Source organism: Triticum aestivum, chromosome 7B, assembly GCF_018294505.1.
Source record: "Triticum aestivum cultivar Chinese Spring chromosome 7B, IWGSC CS RefSeq v2.1, whole genome shotgun sequence".
In the NCBI taxonomy this organism is placed as follows: Eukaryota; Viridiplantae; Streptophyta; class Magnoliopsida; order Poales; family Poaceae; genus Triticum; species Triticum aestivum.
In genome coordinates this window covers 190,816,597-190,836,652 of record NC_057813.1, presented here as the reverse complement: position 1 = coordinate 190,836,652, position 20,056 = coordinate 190,816,597, and positions in this window count along the sequence as shown.

Below are 20,056 nucleotides of genomic sequence, written 5' to 3'. Positions count from 1 at the left end.
GCAGTGGATAAGCTCGTCGGCGACCCATGTTCTATAGTTGGGGATGGCGGCAGGAGCTAGCGAACGAGCGGGTACTACTCCAAGGGCGAGCTAGCGAGCGGGAGTGGCTCGGGCAGCACTGGCCATTGCAGGAGTTGTCGGGCGGCAGTGGCGGCTAGCTGCTGGCCTGCCGGAGATGTGGCGAGGGCTGCGGGGCTCGTGGGGTGCAGAAGGGGACATGGCGTGCTGGCTGCGGTCGGTCACGGACCAGTGTGAGTGCGGGGCGAGACGGGGCGGCTCGGTTGCGGCACGTGCAAAACGCGCGCTCTGGGCGCGTCCAAAGCACGCACGGGACGTGCTCAACAAAATGCTAAGGCATGTTAGGGGGCTCTAAACCACAAGAGGATTAGCAGGGTGGGGTTATAGGCTAGGGAAAATCCATGGGACATGCTGGTCTGGTCAGGGGATCAAGATCAAAATGTAAACAAAAACTCATGCCAAATCTGTCCATGCTCTCAAGGTGTGTGACAAAATGCCAAAGGCACCTAGGCAGTTCTTGGAGTGGCCAAATCTTCCAGATTGGGGTCTCTTTAGAAGAAAGAGAGGGTGGCGTGGTTAGTTTGCCAAATGAAGAAACTTGCTAGTGCAAGTTTTGCAAAATTTCAATTCTGGATAGGGAGTAAATGGCATCATTACATGAACCAAAAATGTCCCAAAGAGTGCATGCTCCTGGACTTAGGGGTTTTGCAGGGTTAACTACAAGCAGGTGAAAGCACAAGGTCACTAGAGCAAGAATGAATATGGTTGTAGTAGAAAACACAAGGCTGAACCAGAATGAAAAAGAGGTTGATACACTTAATTTTTCCAAAGAACATCACTAGGTTTTTGGATAAGGTTGGATGACATGCTACCATTGACATCCCATAATTTTGGTGGAGGCTCTATGGAAATATTTAATTAGGCTACAGTGCAAAAATGCCCACTGGACCAGATTGAAAAACAAGTGTAGAACTCAAAATATGCAATGAATGAAATATATTATTGCATAAAAGTGGTTTAGAAACATCACATGACATCTCCAAATTTTGGTTGGAATATTAGTTAAATTTATCAAATGGTTGTAGTACAAAAGGAGCTCCAAAACTAAAGAAAGTCATTTTTAATGAATAAAGCTCAGGGTGAAATAATTAAATAAATAAATCTACTGATTAAGGGATGTTATATTGAGAGAGCATAGAAGTCCAATACATATTGGAAAGTTCCACTTGGGAAAAACTCCTCAATATTAAAAAGGAAAGGTTCTGAAATCAACAGAAATATTCCAGAAGGTAAAAAATTTAAACTCCTGGCAAAATTTTGATATTTAAAACCTGGTTAAATTTTTGGGGTGTTACAATTACTGCCCCGCTTAACAAAAATCTCGTCCTCGAGATTTGCTAAGGGTTGTTTTTAAAAAAAATTACTTTTACCAGGACAAAAGATCACTTACTTAAGCGGTAAAAAGCGGCTAGAGTGAGAGGGCAATAAGTGGTGAATAACTACAGTGTGGGACACTGGCATTGTGTGGAGAAATCCATGTTTAGGAAAAATGAGCGATTCCTACGTTGGACGCAGTAAATTTAGAATAAATTCTAAATTCTAAAATACGTTGGTCGTACCCGAGAGCACAGTGCTCCCTCTGGCTGACAGGTGGGCCCAGGGCCCATTGTCACTCTCTCCTTCTTCCTCTGGCTCTCTCTTCTTCCTCTCTCCCGCGCGCTTTCCCGGCTTTCTCCACCGGCGACATTTAGCGCGTAGGGCATCTAGGCCGTACTGCGGTAGTGCGCGGCGTGCTTGCTGCCGGTGCAGTGTGCACTCACCTTGCGGGCCAGTGCACTGTCGGCACTGCTCGCGGATTCATCTCCGAACACCGGCGATCGGGCGACGAGCGGCGCTGGTGGACTTCGCCCACCGTACACCGATCTCGAGCTATAAAACGACCGTGGTGCTCCTTCCTCTTCTTCGCACCTGGCCTCGTTTTTCTCCTCCTCCACCTCCTCCTCCATTACTGCATACCGGAGCTCGAGACGAGGCTCGAATGGCGGAGGCGGTGCGGGACTCGTACGTGATCCTGGTGTGTGGAGGGCTGGCAGCAGTGCTGGGGCTCTCCGTGCTCCTGTGCGCGATGATCCTTGATGATCGCCGTGATGCTGCCGCTCGGGTGCTGGCTCTCCACGGTGGCGGTGATCACGAGGACTAGGCGTAATGCCGGGTGTTAACTATTGTCGGTGTGCCGGAGGTGACTAGTATATGGGTGATTATCCACTAATCTCTTCTTTGGAGGCTGTGGTGTGCTTAGGGAGGTGGTTGGTGAGTTGCAACACGGTTACGTGTCTTTGCAAGCAGTGTAAGAGTCCGAGTGGTTGTGGGTCTGCTGCCATGGTGCTGCGTGAAATAAAAATAATCCATGCGGTGAGAGGATAAACGATACAGCAACTCAGGGAAAGGAAATCTCACTCCAGGAATTTTCGCGGGTACAATGACTAACTTAAAAAAATCGCAATGAAAACTACTCACATTGGTAGAAACCAAATAATCGTCTCGTCACAGAAGTTCAGGGTACCATGCATAAGTTACAACGTAATAATAAATGCTGCAATAACAAACACAGCAGTGACGTCTAAAATGAAAACTGTAACTGGACGGGGTCCTGAGAAAATGTCTCTGGTAAAGGGATACACTCCTCTTCTATCGGAGGAAGTGGATTGACCAGTCGATGTATGTGTCTCTTCGGGTCGGGTCTCAGTGGTCTGCCGATGGCAATCTGAGGATTCAAATCAGCGAGACTCTGGAGATAGTCCATTACTCGCTGGTTCAAATGTTCTAGAGTGATGATGTACTCGATAAGGTTGGCCAGTACTGGGTCTATCTCAATCCGTCCACCGGGAAAAGATGTTACTCCTTCGGGTGCTGCACGGCTCGAAAAGTAATAATATCCTTGTTCGCTGGCATAGGGTACCGCGAATCGAAGACGAGCAATCGCTTCATACGCAGCAGCTTCTATGGCCATGCGTGGGGTCGACATAGATTTCCCCACGAAGGAGACCTCCGTTGGATCTTAGTTGTAGTCTACGGGAGGGATGTGTACTGCTGCCCAGTATTCCGAGGTGGAAGGGGTGATTCTCGATTTGAACAGCTCGTACTGGGGTGGCTGAGTAGAACCCATGGTACTGCAGGTAAAGTCCCACAATATTTTGACAAAGCTACCCGGGGTTGCATCTGGGGTTCTCAGATAAATACTAGGGCTCGGCATGGCAAGAAATGGTTGTGAGAGTGGTGCACGAGGTGAGGGGTGCTGGGTAAGGTCACAAGGTGGCCTTCTTATATAGCATCTGGGCTGGTTTATTTACCGTGGTGAAAGGTAATAAATCTGCCAGATCAGCTCCAAGGGTCGGGATCAGTGTCAGAGATACACATGTCTCATAAAGGGACGTGTTACTGTGGGTGTAGTCGGGGTTGGTTTTGGCAGCTGTGTCCGGAAAATATGCAACTGTGTGCTGACAATAAATACGCAAGGCTACTATTTAAAACCGAGGCACAACAACAGGCTGCGTTTACTTACGAGGTCACACGATTACAAAGCGAGGATACACTAAGACTCGGTACTACTCGTACGGCTTAGTCTACCTCGTTTATGTCCAAACGGGCGTGCCTGGTGGATGTCAAGGCTTCTCCACGGGTCTCACTGTCGGGATTAGTCGGAGATGGTGGAGGGGCTGTAGGGTCGGGGTGGCGATGATGACCATCGCGGGGATTGTTGGCCAGAATTCCGTTGGAGTGTGCTCCCAAAAGATGACGAAGCACTTCTGGGGTCATCAAAGTACCTTGGCCGCTGCCTGGGGCTGACCTCAGGGTCTCGATCGGGTGTCCGAACAGAACGACTGAGTTGTCGGCGTCGGGCTCGGCTTCCCTGCTTACCGGGGCTCGGCGAACCAGCTCTCCTCAAGCTGCGATCAGATCAATAGTGATTTGATCGAACAATGCCTCTAGTGCACCTACATAGCGCACTAGGTGCAACAATGTAGGATCCGTCTCATGATCTCCGTTGGCAACTTGGGGTGGTCTACCATACCCTTCACGCCTGGGGTAGTAGTAGAACGAGCGACAGTTAACTCTGGGCGACAACTGTCGGAGTTGAACTATAGCCTCTCGAGCAGCTAGCTCGATGGCTTGTGGCTCGAAGGACGTTGTTCTTCTGGTGAACCTATAGGGGCATTCTGGCGACAGACCCCTACCGTAGATGTGCATAGTGGCCCAGAATTGACGGCTCTCACCGCTCATGGTTCCTTGGTACACCACATATTCTAGGGGTTCTTCTAACGCATAGGCACGACAGGTGAGGTTTGCGAGTATGGTCACAAAACCTCCAAGATTGGTTGATGTGGTCTCATTGTGCACTATGGGACCAGGCATTGTGGCTAGGTTCGGGGAAGAGGCTGTGCTGTGCTGGGTTGAGGCTAGCCTGCCCTTTTTATAGAAAAGGGGACGGAGTCTTCCTTCGCACGCTTGCGACTGAGACATTTTAGGCATCGGTCACTGGCGTGTGATCGACAGGCTAGGTTGGTAGGTTGAGCACCGACTGCCAAATTGTGTCGGGGTCACTGTGTGGCTATCTTGCACGAGAAGCTTGGCCGGGGTTTTGGTTAAGGTCTGAAGGTTGGTTTACCGAGGTTTATCGAAATGGCTAAGATAGGATTAGCCAATGGTCAGCCTGGCTCTGATACCAAGTTTGTGGCGACCGATTTTCCGGGTATTAATTTCCAGAAAATGGCCCTTGTGCTCACCAGCCCCAGGATAACTGTTAGCTGATGAGGCACCAGAAATTCCAAGAAAAAATGCAAAATATGAAGTACAAGACCATTCTGGCCTGTGAGTACAACAATATGGTTTCTAGTGGTTGATGGCGCAAGCGGTTTGTGGATCATCAGCGTCTATGGGACTCCATTTTCCCACAGGAACAGCTGACCAGGATAACTCCTATCTTCGCGATGCTGCTATTAGCATAGCTTAAGTTCCGGAGCTGTCGTCACGGTCGCTCCTCTCCGCGCAAGAAATCTGGCCAAGACAATAGCCAGGGACAAGCCAATGAGTACTTTGAATGTACTCGCAAACATTATGAACACATGTATAATATAACAACGATGTTCTGAAATATTTTATACTCATGACGTCAGTCATATAATAAAAATCTCTAATGTATGCAAGAAGGTTATTTATGAATATGCAATAACCTAGTAATAACAAAATGCACCGATCGGGTGTCTGAAGGGATGCCTCGAAAGGTTAATAAGGGAAGAGAAATGCCTCAGTCGGGCGTCTGGGCGACACCACATAAAGGGCTTATAAAATAAATAATAATCATGCCACAGTCGAGCGTCTCAGCGACACCACATAAAGGGCTTATAAAATAAATAATAAACATGCCACAGTCGGGCGTCTGAGCGACACCACGTAAAGGGCTTATAAAATAAATAACAAGCATGCCACAGTCGGGCGTCTAAGCGACACCACATAAAGGGCTTATAAAATAAATAACAAGCATGCCACAGTCGGGCGTCTAAGCGACACCACATAAATGGCTTATAAAATAAATAACAAGCATGCCACAGTCGGGCGTCTGAGCGACACCACATAAAGGGCTTATAAAAATAAATAATCATAGTGAATATCTGGAGGTAGAACCGTCCCAGGGATATTCAATAATACCAATAATATAACGGGTTAGTCCACAACAAAATAATAATCACAACCATCACGAGTCTCAAGCCGTGATCCCAGTTCTAGTTTAACAGTTTCTCCTCCAAAGACCGACACTAAGACCGACACTGGACCCATCCCACACTGTAATCCTTGACCATGGACACGGCTATTCGAATAGGTTTAATCTCTGCAGAGGGTGTACTCTTTACCCACGAGTAACGGATTCCTTTAGTCCATCAGGACTAATTCCGTCCACGGCCTTTTAGTTGGAAACACACCTAACTTGCACACACCAGCTTAACTCACATGTATCTGGAATCACCCATGACACCTGTCAAGCAAAACTCTAAGTGGGGAGGCTACAACCTCGACTTAACATGGGATCACCAAAATTTATACCGCGCGCAAACTAGGGGAGCTACCCCCTTCGGCTACAACCGAAACACCCATGCTCCCGGACCAGGTGGCATATCTATCGGATGCCTCCAGTATCTTCCACCATGGCCTCTCTGTACGGTGTGTGCTAGGAAATGGGTTGGCAACTTACTGAACCGTACCCTACCCACGGCAGGGACAAGTGGCAGCACGAAACAAGTATGGGGTTTACCGGAACAAGACTCGGTCTATGGTTGACTCAGGAGGTTTTAATATTCTCTGCATGATTAGAATAACAATATATACTTTAACCAACAGATAGAAACACCACGCGACATACCCCCTCATGCCATACCGAACACGACCGTCTCGACAGAGGACTAGGAGCATGACCGTGTCTACCCAAGACAGAGGCCATCTCAGCTTCCCTTCCGATATGCATGAAAGGCATATGACCCGTGATTTCCATCGCAACCATATCAACTCCATCAGCATGAAAATCATTAACGTGCACTCATGAGTAGGAACACATCCTCACATAAAATGACGTATGCTCGTTTCGGGGTGGTGTTGTCACCGTGTCAAACAACACACACAAAAATTATACCAGGGTTCAGAATGCTTGCCTTCAAGTCGTGGGGAGACAAGGTGCAATCCAAAACTCTTGAAATCTTTCTTCTCTCTTCAAAATCCTATTTTAAAAATATTTGAATTAACACACAAATTCAAAACAGCACAAAAAGTTGGTTTGATTTTTTTAAATCTTAAAATAAACTAGACAATATTTGAGAGAGGTAGGAAAAAGAATCAACTCATTTGGAGTTGTATTTAAAAAGTTAAGCTCAATCAAAGTTTTGGTCAAAATCTGTTGATTAAAATCAAACAGAAGATAAAAACGATTCGAATATATACATACACGTCGAAAGCGTATTCTGGAAACAAGTTTCCACTTATCCAGCATGGACCGCGCCAGAGTCACTGACAGTGGGCCCGCCTGGCCCACTGGTCAGGTTTGACTGGTCTTCCCTCCCCTCTTCTTTCTCTGTCCGAGCGGGGGCGGAACTCTGGCGAGGCTCGCCGGCGAACGGTGGCCGTCGGGAAAAGTGAGTTTTCGCCCGCGGCGAGTCCCGATCAAAATTGAGTAGGGGCGTGGACTCACGAGAGGGAGAGGGGGTTCCTGGTGAAGAGAGTGGAGAGGGGGAGGCCCTGGTTGCGCCGAACGGAGCCGGGAGGTGGCGGTGGCCGGACTGGACGGAGTGGGGGAAGATGGCCTCTTTCTCTCCAATTGACGGCAACGGGGGCACTAGGAGTACGGTGTGAGGCTGCTTGTGTGCTCGGAGGGGCTCGAGGGGCTTCCTTTTATAGCGCTCCCACGTCGGTTCGCGGTGGCAGTGGATGAGCTCATCGGCGACCGACGTTCTGTAGCTGCAGGGCATCGTGGCGAGGCTGGGGATGGCGGCAGGAGCTAGCGGACGAGCGGGTACTGCTCCAAGGGCGAGCTGGCAAGCGGGAGTGGCTCGGGCGGTGCTGGCCATTGCAGGAGCTGTCGGGCGGCAGTGGCGGCTAGCTGCTGGCCTGCCGGAGACGTGGCGAGGGCTGCGGGGCTCGTGGGGTGCAGAAGGGGACATGGCATGCTGGCTGCGGTCGGTCACTGACCAGAGTGAGTGCGGGGCGAGACGCGGCGGCTCGGTTGCGGCACGTGCAAAACGCGCGCTCTGGGCGCGTCCAGAGCACGCACGGGACGTGCTCAACAGAATGCTAAGGCATGTTAGGGGGCTCTAAACCACAAGAGGATTAGCAAGGTGGGGTTATAGGCTAGGGAAAATCCATGGGACATGCTGGTCTGGTCAGTGGATCAAGATCAAAATGTAAACAAAAAGTCATGCCAAATCTGTCCATGCTCTCAAGGTGTTTGACAAAATGCCAAAGGCACCTAGGCAGTTCTTGGAGTGGCCAAATCTTCCAGAGTGGGGTCTCTTTAGAAGAAAGAGAGGGTGGTGAGGTTAGTTTGCCAAATGAAGAAACTTGCTAGTGCAAGTTTTGCAAAACTTCAATTCTGGACAGGGAGTAAATGGCATCATTACATGAACCAAAAATGCCCTAAAGAGTGCATGCTCCTGGACTTAAGGGTTTTGCAGGGTTGACTACGAGAAGGTGAATGCACAAGGTCACTAGAGCAAGAATGAATAGGGTTGCAGTAGAAAACACAAGGCTGATCAGAATGGAAAAAGAGGTTGATTCACTCAATTTTTCCAAAGAACATCACTAGGTTTTTGCATAAGTTGGATGGCATGCTACCACTGACATCCCATAATTTTGGAGAGGCTCTATGGAAATATTTAATTAGGCTATAGTGCAAAAATGCCCACTGGACTAGATTTGAAAAACAGGTGTAGAACTCAAAATATGCAATGTATGAAATATATTATTGCATAAAAGTGGTTTAGAAACATCACATGACATCTCCAAATTTTGGTTGCAATATTAGTTAAATTTATCAAATGATTGTAGTACAAAAAGAGCTCCAAAACTAAAGAAAGTCATTTTTAATGAATAAAGCTCAGGGTGAAATAATTAAATAAATAAATCTACTGATTAAGAGATGTTATATTGAGAGAGCATAGAAGTCCAGTACATATTGGAAAGTTCCACTTGGGAAAAACTCCTCAATATTAAAAAGGAAAGGTTCTGAAATCAACAGAAATATTCTAGAAGAGAAAAAATTTAAACTCCTGGCAAAATTTTGATATTTAAAACCTGGTTAAATTTTTGGGGTGTTACACGTACGCCTACCGGCCTTATGCGCCGCCGCGCGGTGGGAGCATCAGAGCGCGATCATGGTTGTCGTGTCACTAGGGCGACGCCACCTGGTCACGTCTTCGATCTTCGTAGCGATCTCTTGAGGAGGAAGACACCCGGCGCTTCCAGGATCTGAGTGGCCTATAAGCCGACTGGTCGGTCTTTGGCTGTACCAAGGCGCTATGAATGTGCTCCCTGGATTGGGACACCACCACATTTTGCGACAGCGCCGTCTTCAGGAGCGCCTGGATTTGACTGATTCCTTCGCCAACGGTGGAGCCGGAGGGCTATATGGAGTCAACGATTTGAGTAGCTGCAGCTACATTTTGCAGCGAAGTACAGATGATTTGATACTTCCGAGGTTGATCACTCAGGTAAAGCCGGAGCTTATGCCGATTGGAACTAGGTTGATAGTGCGCACAGTCGTCCAGCTCCTTAAGCCGTTTGAGGTGGTCGCGCTCAGCCAGAGTTGCCAGGCGCATTGACTCCATAGCCAGGGCCTCCGGAGTCTTCCCAGTGATGCGGGTATTCAAGAACTACTCAATCAAACGGCAGAGCTCCTATACTCCCGAGTGAGTGTTTGCATGACATACGACTCGTGAATGGGGGAGCGGTTATCCTCACCGTCGTTGTTAGTGTTCCCGCGGGAGGTACCTGCACGGCCGCCCTCAGGATCCGTGAACCTCGGTGGTGCCCGGTGCTCAGAGTTGTCCGCCATAAGAATTTTGGCAGTCGATTCGACACTCTTGCACTCGGACTCCTCGGAGGAGTCATCTAGCAAATCGTCAGAGAGGTCAAGGGCGGGCTCGTCAGATTCGAGGGCCGCCACCTATTCCACCGGGCCTAAAGGGTCAACGCATGCTTAATCCAGTGATGCATCCACAAGCATGTGGAATGTTGGCGATGGCGCGCGGCCGGAAGGAGTTCATCCACTCGATACAGGGCCGAGGGCTTCCGAAGAAGGACACTGAACAAAGAAGTGTGGAAATGCACCACGCCACGGACGGGTAGTGCTTCCAGATCCACTGGGGCCTCGTGAAGCCACGCTGAGTCATAGGTGATGAAGCTGAGTGTCCCGAACCAGATCTCACCACCGACTAACATGATGATGAAGAATCCACATATGTTGTGAGATTTCGCTAGACGTCTAGCCCCACGAAGGGCGCCAACTATTGGGGTTACGATCCTGTCAATGAGTACTAGGACTACGAAAGAGGGGCAGAGCTTAGCTACAGCGCAGGTGTAACACTCGTTGTTTAACGAGTTTAGGCCCCTCTCGGTGGAGGTAAAATCCCTATGTCTCGTGCCCTGAGGCTTGGTTTTTCTTGAGGGATATGATTACAGAGATTGCTTAACCCCCGCTCTGGAGGAGGATGCAAGCTTATATAGAGTGCACCGCAGCTCCGATGTCTCCACGTCGCCGGGGCATTTAGTGCTCATTACTATGACAGTTACTAGCATCAAGTGTCACAAATACAGCAGTTACAGGTAACGACAGCCATGACTATTTTAAGGGTGACTTAGGATTCCTCAACCGTTGCAGCGCCCACGTCATCCTTCCACCTCCCTTCTCCAAGTGGCAGTTTTCGTGCCGACTGAAGGGTGGTTGCCGAGTGCTGTCGAGGTGTCTGAGTGGACTTCTTGATGCATGCATCCTTATGCTAATATGGTCCAAGGACCTACCAATGATGGTGAGGGGTCCCTGGTGGGCCCCATATGATGGGTTCTTGACCCTACCTATAGTAGGTGACCTCATCAAGCGCCGCTTGGTTGGGGTACTGGAATGTGCCGATACACAGCCTTGCACGGGTGTGGGGCATGTGCATCTCGGCTGCCCACTGACCCCAGTGCCTCTGGTGCATGCCCAGAAGCCCTAGGTTCTTCTGAGGCACCGACGACTTCGAGCTCGCACCGCGTCGGCGGTGGGCGCGATGGTTGGCTTCCTCCATCCTCATTGCCCCAGTGTTCGCCTCCATGCACAAGCTCCTGCAAGTAAAAATACTTGTGCGCGGTGAGGAAGAAGGACGAAGAGAGAATGCAGGTGGTCTATGGTGCATAGGGGAGTGGGCAGTACGTATGGCTTTAAAGTGTAACGATGGCGCCGAGGAGGGGACATGTGGCCGCACACATGCACCAGCACTACTCCGCATTTATGACGGGGATATACCTTCTCGATGTGCATCGACCTTGGCCAGGTTTCACTTACGCCCACCTAAACCCAATTATTAATGAAGCTAGTCCATATTTGTCTCTTTCCTCCAAAAAATCCATATTTTTCTCTCAACATTTATAGAGAAAATTACATATTGCATACCCTACCTATACGAAAAGTGTGGGTTAGTCCCCAACTTTAAAGTTGAAATATCAAACACAAACCTTTCAAACAAGATATATTTAGTCCCCCTACTAACCCGAAGTGGTACTGATGCTAATGTGACCTAGATTTCCTCAATGAGGCATCCACCTCACCCCATTCCCCCACCAACATGAGCATGCACGCTATGGACAAGCCCCGATGAACCATCTCGCGAGTGTTGGTTTGGCTGCATCTGGGATGGACAATGCTAATGCATGTATGGATTGACAGGCTAGAGCTGGTCATAGTCATGTATGAAACCAGTAAAACGAGGGTTTCACATTACATGGACCAGAGCCCAACAACAAGGCAATTACCGTTCGAATGAAAGCATGTCATCATCGCTGCATGCATCCCGCCACTACTTGTTTGTTGTCGCAGTGACCAACAACAACTTGTCTAGGCCGGAATGATACAACCTCCACTGTGATCATTCTTTCCCCTCCTAGCATCCCTCCACAAGCTCTCCATTTTCACCCAGACCTCTTTGCGCAACCATGCATCTTTCCCATTCTTTAATATCAAGGATGGCCCCTTTATCCCATCCAGTTTTCTCTACGCCTTTTTGTCCTTTTCCCCTCAAGCGTCACACCATCATTTCTCGACGAGTCATTCTGCCAGCATTGGTTTGGTAGCATCCGAGGTGGATAGCGCTCATGCACGTACACATCAAGAGGCTAGAGATGTCTTAGTTGTGTACTAGACCGGTGGGACGAGGGTTTTGTGTTACATGATCAAGAGCCCAACAAAAAGGGAACTAATGTCTGTATGAAAGCATGTCATCATATCCACAAGCTGTACCCCACCATTTCTCGATAAACCAACCCACCGGCATTTGTTTGGCAGCATGTGGGGGGGGGACAACGCTCATGCACATATGGATCGAAAGGCTGGAGTTGTCTTAGTCATGTACCAAACTAGTGGGATGAGGATTTTGTATTACATGGTCAAGAGACCAACAAAAAGGCAACTAATGTCCGAACTAAAGCATGTCGTCATCTCAAAATGCATGTCATCGCTATTTTGTTGTTGTCACAATGCCCAACAACCGCTTCTCACATCCCTGCACAAGCTACCTCGGCACCCCGACCGCACTACGCGTCCATGCACTTTCCCCATCCTTTTATGTCAAGGATGACCCCTTTATCCCACCCAGCTTCGTCTACACATTCTTTGCCTTTTCCCTTGAAGTGCCAACCCATCATTTCCCATGCTTTTCTTCCACCTTGTCCATATAGCTTGTTAAGATCGAGAGTGACTCGTTCTCCTCGCAATAGGGACCATATCATCCCTGGGTTGTGCACCTACCTTCATATCATGGGAATTTCATCAATATTTAGGCTAGTCTAGGAGATATCAGAGAAGGTGGTGGACGTAGTGTTAAAACCCATGAATGGACGGAGTGAGAGAGAGAGAGAGAAGGGGGAGGGAGGGAGCGAGATAGATAGATAGAGAGAGAGACCCTTTATCCCACCCATATTTGTCTACGCCTTTTTGTCTTTTCCCCCTCAAGCGTCACGCCATCATTTCTCAATGAGCCATTCCACCGGCATTCATTTGGCAGCATCCGGGGTGGATAGTGCTCGTGCACGTACGTATCAAGAGGCTAGAGTTGTCTTAGTTGTGTACCAAACAAATGGGAGGAGGGTTTTGCGTTACATGGTCAAGAGCCCAACAAAAGAGGCAACTAACGTTCGTACAAAATCATGTCGTCATAGCCACAAGCTCTACCCTATCATTTATTGATGAACCATTCCACCGGAATTGGCTTGGCAGCATATGGGGTGGACAACGCTCATGCATGTGTGGATCAAAAGGCTGGAGTTGTCTTGGTTGTGTACCAAACTAGCGGGATGAGGATTTTGCTTTACAAGGTCAAGCGACCAACAAAAAGGATACTAATGTGCGAACGAAAGCATGTCATCATCTCCACATGCATTTCAAGGCTATTTTGTTGTTGTCACTATCGGCGTTCTGGGAACCAGGGTACCCAGACTTGCCTACCCGCGGCCCACTGTGTGGCTCCATCAACGGACTGGTATGGCCCATCTACAAGACCGCCAAGACAAGACCCTCGCGAGGGGCCAAGCCTCGTGAGGCGGATGACACCAAGACCTCCTGAGGGAGCAGCCTCTCCAAGCAGCCTCCTGAGGAGCAGAGATTTCTATGTAGGCGCCCAACCACATGAGATGCGATGATGCAAGCTAGGACTACCAAGGAAGGCGGGCGCCAGCGGGCGCAGAGGAGGCAGTTTCCTCTTTGGTGCTAAGGAGGCAAGGACATATGCGGGTGCTTGAGGACTCGGGCAAAGGTTTTTATTCTAGTGCAACAAGACCAAGACCGCCAGGACGGCAGGACGAATGTCATCGCCCAGCCCACCACAACGTCATGACCAGAGCTTTGCAGGCGAAGACCACCTTTCGTCAGGATAAGATGTACTACTTGTACCCTTTCATACTGGCCACTATGGGATCCCTTCTCGCTTACGTTTTGGGGGGAAGAGGACTAAGGCCACTATAAGTACAGGTTAGCCACCACCATAGAGGGGGGATCTCTCAATTGGATCCTTTCCACCCTCACCAGAGCAGACCTCAAGAGGTTGTTCATCCCTTGTACTAGTTCATCCTCAGCCCCTCGTGAGGCCAATCCACCCCAAAGCAGGAGTAGGGTTTTACACCGCAAGGTGTCCCGAACCTGGATAAACTGTCGTGTCCATCTTCTTCCTTGTTCATTGAGCTATGTCGCGGGGCGACGAGCTGGTAGGCTGGATATGTTGAGTTTTTCGCACACGCCCCAGAGCTTGAACCTTTCTTGGGTCTATGGAACCTCCACACCACCGTTTGTTCCGACGCCGTCCCGTCGCTCCAATGGCCGACGCTCACCGTGTTCGTGCCAAGCGCCGGACTGCTCGTGTCGCCCAGACAGCACCCATGGGCAACGGCTGTAACGCCCCGGATCCGATGCGCCAGGTGTCTGCCAGTTATTCACCGTCATTGCCATGTCATTTGCTTGCGTGTTGCATTTTATCATGTCATCATGTGCATTTCATTTTGCATACGTGTTCGTCTCATGCATCCGAGCTTTTTCCCCGTTGTCCGTTTTACAATCCGGCGCTCCTATGCCCTCCGGCGTTCCCCTTTTGTCTCTCGTTGTTAGCGGGTGTTAAACTTTCTCGGAATGGCCCGAGGTTTGGCAAGTTGCCTTGGTAAAGCACCGGTAGACCGCCTGTCAAGTTTCGTGCCATTTGGAGTTCGTTTGGTACTCCAACGGTTAACCGGGTAACCGTAAAGTCCCTCTCTCTTTGCAGCCCAACACCCATTCCAAAGTGGCCCAAAAACCATCTAACTCCCCTCCATGCTCTCGGTCGTTCGATCACGATCGTGTGGGCAAAAACCGCTCCTCATTTGGACTCTCCTAGCTCCCAGAAATCTATAAATAGCCCCTCCCCCGAAATTCCGCAGTCCAAACCCCCGAAACCCTAGCAGTTTTCCTCCTCGCGTCGCCGGACATGTCCATCCGCGCCAGACATGTCCGCCGGACATGTCGCCCCGGCCAATCCGGCCTTGCCACGTCAGCGCCGCCGCCCCCGCGCCCAATCCGCCGCCTCACGTGTCGCGTTGCCGCCCTCCTCTCTCTCCTCGCGCCGCGCCGGCCCGCTCGGCCCGCCCCGGCCCCCGCGGGCCCGGCCGCCGCCGCCGCCAAGTCCGGGGCCCCGCGCGCCGCCCCGCCTCTCCGTCGCCGCCCGCGCCCGCCTCCGCCGCCGCCCGGGATGAAGGCCGCCGCCGCCCCCGCGCCGGGAGCCGCGCCGCCCCGCCTCAGCTCCGCCTTGCCCGAGCCGCTCCGGTCGCCGATCCGCCGCCGCCTCCCGCGCCGGCCGCGTCCGCCGCCGCCGCGCCACCCCGGCGTCCCCGCGCCTCCTCGCCGCGGATCCAGCCTTGCCGGCGCCGGATCCGCGCCTCCCGAGCTCCTCCGGCCGCCGTCCCCGACATCTCCGTCGCTGCCTCGAAATCCGCGCCCGGGTCAACTCCAGATCCGGAGGTGATATTTTGCCTGTCCCCAAAGTTTTTGTAATTTTCATGCCATGTTCGACCTGCTGTATCTCCATGCATGTAGCTCCGTTTTGCGCATGTAATATGTCAAATTGTTCGCCTCAACGAGTAAATCATTTCACTCCATTGCATCATATTCATTTGAGGTCATCTTGATGCCTGAATCATCGTTGTAAGAGTGCTTCATGATGTTTTCTGCTGTCTATTTAGAGAACGAGCTCATTTGTCATTTTTGCCATGATTGATGTGTGCATCCTATGAGGTTGATGTCTTCATGTGTTTTGAACTATGCCATTCCATATTCATAGTGGTGTATGCCATGTATTTTTGTGATCAATGTGGTGACTAGCACAAGCATGCAAACTAGGCATCGTGATGTTGCTGATTTTAGTCCCTGTTCTGCTGTTATTTTGATGCCATGTAAACTTGATGCTACAGAGAGATCCATGCATATTTTGAGATACTTCAGTAAGGATGTTTTGAACATATGGTTATTGTCTATCCATTAATGCCCTTGTTTGCAATTATGGAGTAGTCTAGCATGTCATTTTCGTGCTCTACTTTTGCTTCAAAATGTTTCCTGGCAGATTGTTTACGTGTTATTCAATTTTGCCAAGGTTGTTGTAGTTGATCCTTGCATGCTATGAACTTGTTTTTGCCTTGGTTTGTTTCACAAACATGTCTTCTTGATGATGCTATGCATATCTTGTCATGCAATGACTTGTGGTGAGTGAATCAAGCTTGTTAAGTAGGGTACTTGATGTTGCTGTTTTGCTAGGCTGAATCTGTTATTTCGTGATGCTATATAAACATGTTGCTACTAATCATTCTATGCATAATCTGGAGATGTTCACTAAACATGTTTTTTTCTACACATCATGATCTATCCATCCATAGCCCTGTTTGCATTTATAGCTAGCTGTAACTTGTTCATATCTTGCCCCAAAGTTGCTTCATAATGTTGCTGTCAGCCTTTTAACATTAAGTTCAGTTGTTGCCATGTGTTTTCCTAGCGTTCCATGCACCCTATGACCTTGCTATTGCCATGCTTAGCTTCACAAATATGTCTTCTTACTGTTGGGTGCCTTGCCATGCCATGTATTGCTCTGTAGTGAGTTGCACAAGCTCATCAACATGCCTTCATAATTCGGTTTCTGCCATGTCTGAATCTGTATTATAACTTGCCATGTTTACATGGGTGCCATCATGTCTTCTGATCCTTTTTGGCTTATGGTCAGTAAGGGACTTTTGATCTATGCATATAGTAGATTCATTCCATGCCTTTGCTTGCCATGATAAGTTCCTGTAACATGTTTGATAGCTCTAAACGTTGCATCGTGATGTTATTTTCTGCAAAGTCTGAAATTGTTATTACTTGCAATCTTGCCATGTGTGTTTGAGCATGTTCTAGTTATTTCTGGAGATAGCTCAGTGTTCATGTTTTGTTGTGCTTTACCTGTACATCATGCCCATGCCTTTTGTTATTATGTTCAGGTGCTGTAGCATATTGTTTTGATGCTTGCAATATGCCTAGTTGCTGTTTTGGACAACTTGTCCTTTAAACTTGTTTCATGTGTGTGTTGAACCGTTGCTCCGTTTTGAGTGTGCTCTATATGAAACTTGATTTATTTTGCATGTAGTTTCATATTATCATGTTGCATCCTTGTTTTGAGGTGTTTTCTTGATGTTTGGGTGCATTTTGCATCAATGCCATGTTTAACTTGTTTTGCTCATATCTTCTAGGCCGTAGCTCCGAACTAAATGAACTTTATATGTAACTTGACTAGAATCTCGTGTAGATCATCTTGGTGCATCTTAACTTGATGTTTAACAACTTGAATATAATATTTATTCAGATCTGGACCAACTTCGAAATATGCATATGAGGACTTACCGGAATTGTTATATGTTGTTCCCGGCCTCATTTAAACTTGCCTTGTTGTGTTGTTCTTGTTTGTATCATCTCTTGCCATGAGTAGCTTCATGTAGTCTTGTCATGCATCATGCTTGTTGTGCATCATGCCTTGTTCATGTGTGGTGTGTTTACTATGTTGTGTGCTTCTTTTCGATAGTTCCTGTTTCGTTGCGATCGTGAGGATTCGTTCGTCTACGCTTGGTTCGTCTTCGTGGCTTCATCTTCTTCATGGACTCGTTCTTCTTCCTTGCGGGATTTCAGGCAAGATGACCGCTACCCTGGATCTCACTACTATCATTGCTATGCTAGTTGCTTCGTTCTATCGCTTTGCTGCGCTACCTATTACCTGTTTATCAAGCCATCCCAAACTGCCATGAACCTCTAACCTTTGACACCTTTCCTATGCAAGCCGTTGTTTGGCTATGTTACCACTTTGCTCATCCCTCTTATAGCGTTGCTAGTTGCAGGCGAAGTTGAAGATTTCTCCATGGTGGACAGGATTATGGTTGGGATATCACAATATCTCTTATATTATTAATGCATCTATATACTTGGTAAAGGGTGGAAGACTCGGCCTTTTGCCTGGTGTTTTGTTCCACTCTTGCCGCCCTAGTTTCCATCATACTGGTGTTATGTTCCCGAATTTTGCGTTCCTTACGCGGTCGGGTGATTTATGGGACCCCCTTGACAGTTGGCTTTGAATAAAACTCCTCCAGCAAGGCCCAACCTTGGTTTTAGCATTTGCCTCACCACCACCTATACCTTTCCCTTGGGTCGGCCAACCCGAGGGTCATCTTTATTTTAGCCCCCCCGGGCCAATGCTTGTCTAAGTGTTGGTCCAAACCGAGCGATGTCCGGCTTCCCTGGGCAATCAGGGTCTATGCCAACCCGACGTCTGGCTCATCCGGTGTGCCCTGAGAACGAGATATGTGCAGCTCCTATCGGGATTTGTCGGCACAGCGGGAGGTCCTGCTGGTCTTGTTTTACCATTGTCGAAATTTCTTGTAAACCGGGATTCCGAGTCTGATCGGGTCTTCCTGGGAGAAGGTATATCCTTCATTGATCGCGAGAGCTTGTCATGGGCTAAGTTGGGACACCCCTGTAGGGTATAATCTTTCGAAAGTCGTGCCTGCGGTTATAGGCAGATGGGAATTTGTTAATGTCCGGTTGTAGATAACTTGACACCAGATCCGAATTAAAACGCATCAACCGCGTGTGTAGCCGTGATGGTCTCTTTTCGGCGGAGTCCGGGAAGTGAACACGGTTTCTGGGTTATGTTTGACGTAAGTAGGAGTTCAGGATCACTTCTTGATCATTGCTAGCTTCACGACCGTTCCTTTGCTCTCTTCTCGCTCTTATTTGCGTATGTTAGCCACCATATATGCTTAGTCGCTGCTGCAGCCTCACCACTTTACCCCTTCCTTTCCCTTTAAGCTTTGCTAGTCTTGATACCCATGGTAATGGGATTGCTGAGTCCTCGTGGCTCACAGATTACTACAACAACAGTTGCAGGTACAGGTTATGCGATGATCATGACGCGAGAGCGATGCTTGCTTGCTTGGAGTTCTTCTTCTGCTTCTTCTTCGATCAGGGGATAGGTTCCAGGTCGGCAGCCTGGGCTAGCAGGGTGGATGTCGTTTGAGTTTCTGTTTGTGTTTCATCCGTAGTCGGATGATGCTCTTATGTATTGTGATGTTGTATTCGTGTGGCATTGTATGCCTTTGTATGTATCCCCATCTATTATGTAATGTTGATGTAATGATATCCACCTTGCAAAAGCGTTTCAATATGCGGGTCTATCCTTGGTGGGACCTTCGAGTTCCTTTTGGATAGGGTCGCATATTGGGCGTGACAAGTTGGTATCAGAGCCTCGACCGACCCTAGGAGCCCCCTTCATTGATCGTGTAGTTTGGCCGTTGTTGAGTCTAGAAGAAAACTGTTTTCGGAGTCTAGTTATATCGGAGAGTAGGAATTCTTTTTACTCCTCAGCCCCTTCGTCGCTCTGGTAAGGAATCTTGACGTATGTGTTTTGAACTACTCGCCTTCCCTTCAAATTTTTCTTTAGGATCACGCAGTTGGTTTTCCGATCGTTGGTTCTCAGCTCTTTTGATCCGGTGCATTTCTTGTCAAGTCGACTCGACCCTCTTCATCTTTGGGTTTAATCCTCAGTTGTTATCTTTCCCACCCGCCCACCCTTCTTCTTCTCGGAACCGGAGTCCGTAATTGAGTATCCATCCTACTCGTGTGAAGTTTTTGCTCTCTCTCCTCAATGATTTTAACCGGTGGTGTCCCTTCAAGATATTCGTCTGTTTTCCCCTTCCCAGTTGTCTTTGTTTTCCCGCCCTCCCACCCTCTTCTCACCGGAGTTTGAGTCTGTTTCGAGCATCAATTTCATTCGTGCGAAGCCTCTTCAGTCTTCCCTCAATTATTTCAACCGGTGAATTCTCGTTTTGTTCGACATTCTTCATCTCTTTTTCGGTGTTGATCGTATTCTTTTCCTTGGATCAAGTGTTCTCCTTGCTCGTTCGCCTCTCGCCAGTTTATCCTTCCGGAGTGTTCAAGACATCTCAGGAGATTCGTCTGTGTTCCATTTAATTCGAGGTTGTCAACTCATTCAAATATTTCAATTATTCCGGTGCATCACCTATTTGTTCAACATCCCTTTCCAACGGTGTTATCTCTTCAGTGGGCCCTAACCCACAGGTCTTTTCCCAGGATCTTACCTGACTCTTCTAATTCTCCCGGAGTTATTCTCAAATCCTTTGCAAGCGTGACGTAAGAATGGATCCCATCAGTCACATGTCTTCTCCAAGATCGTGTTCAAATTCTTTTCATTGTTGGCTC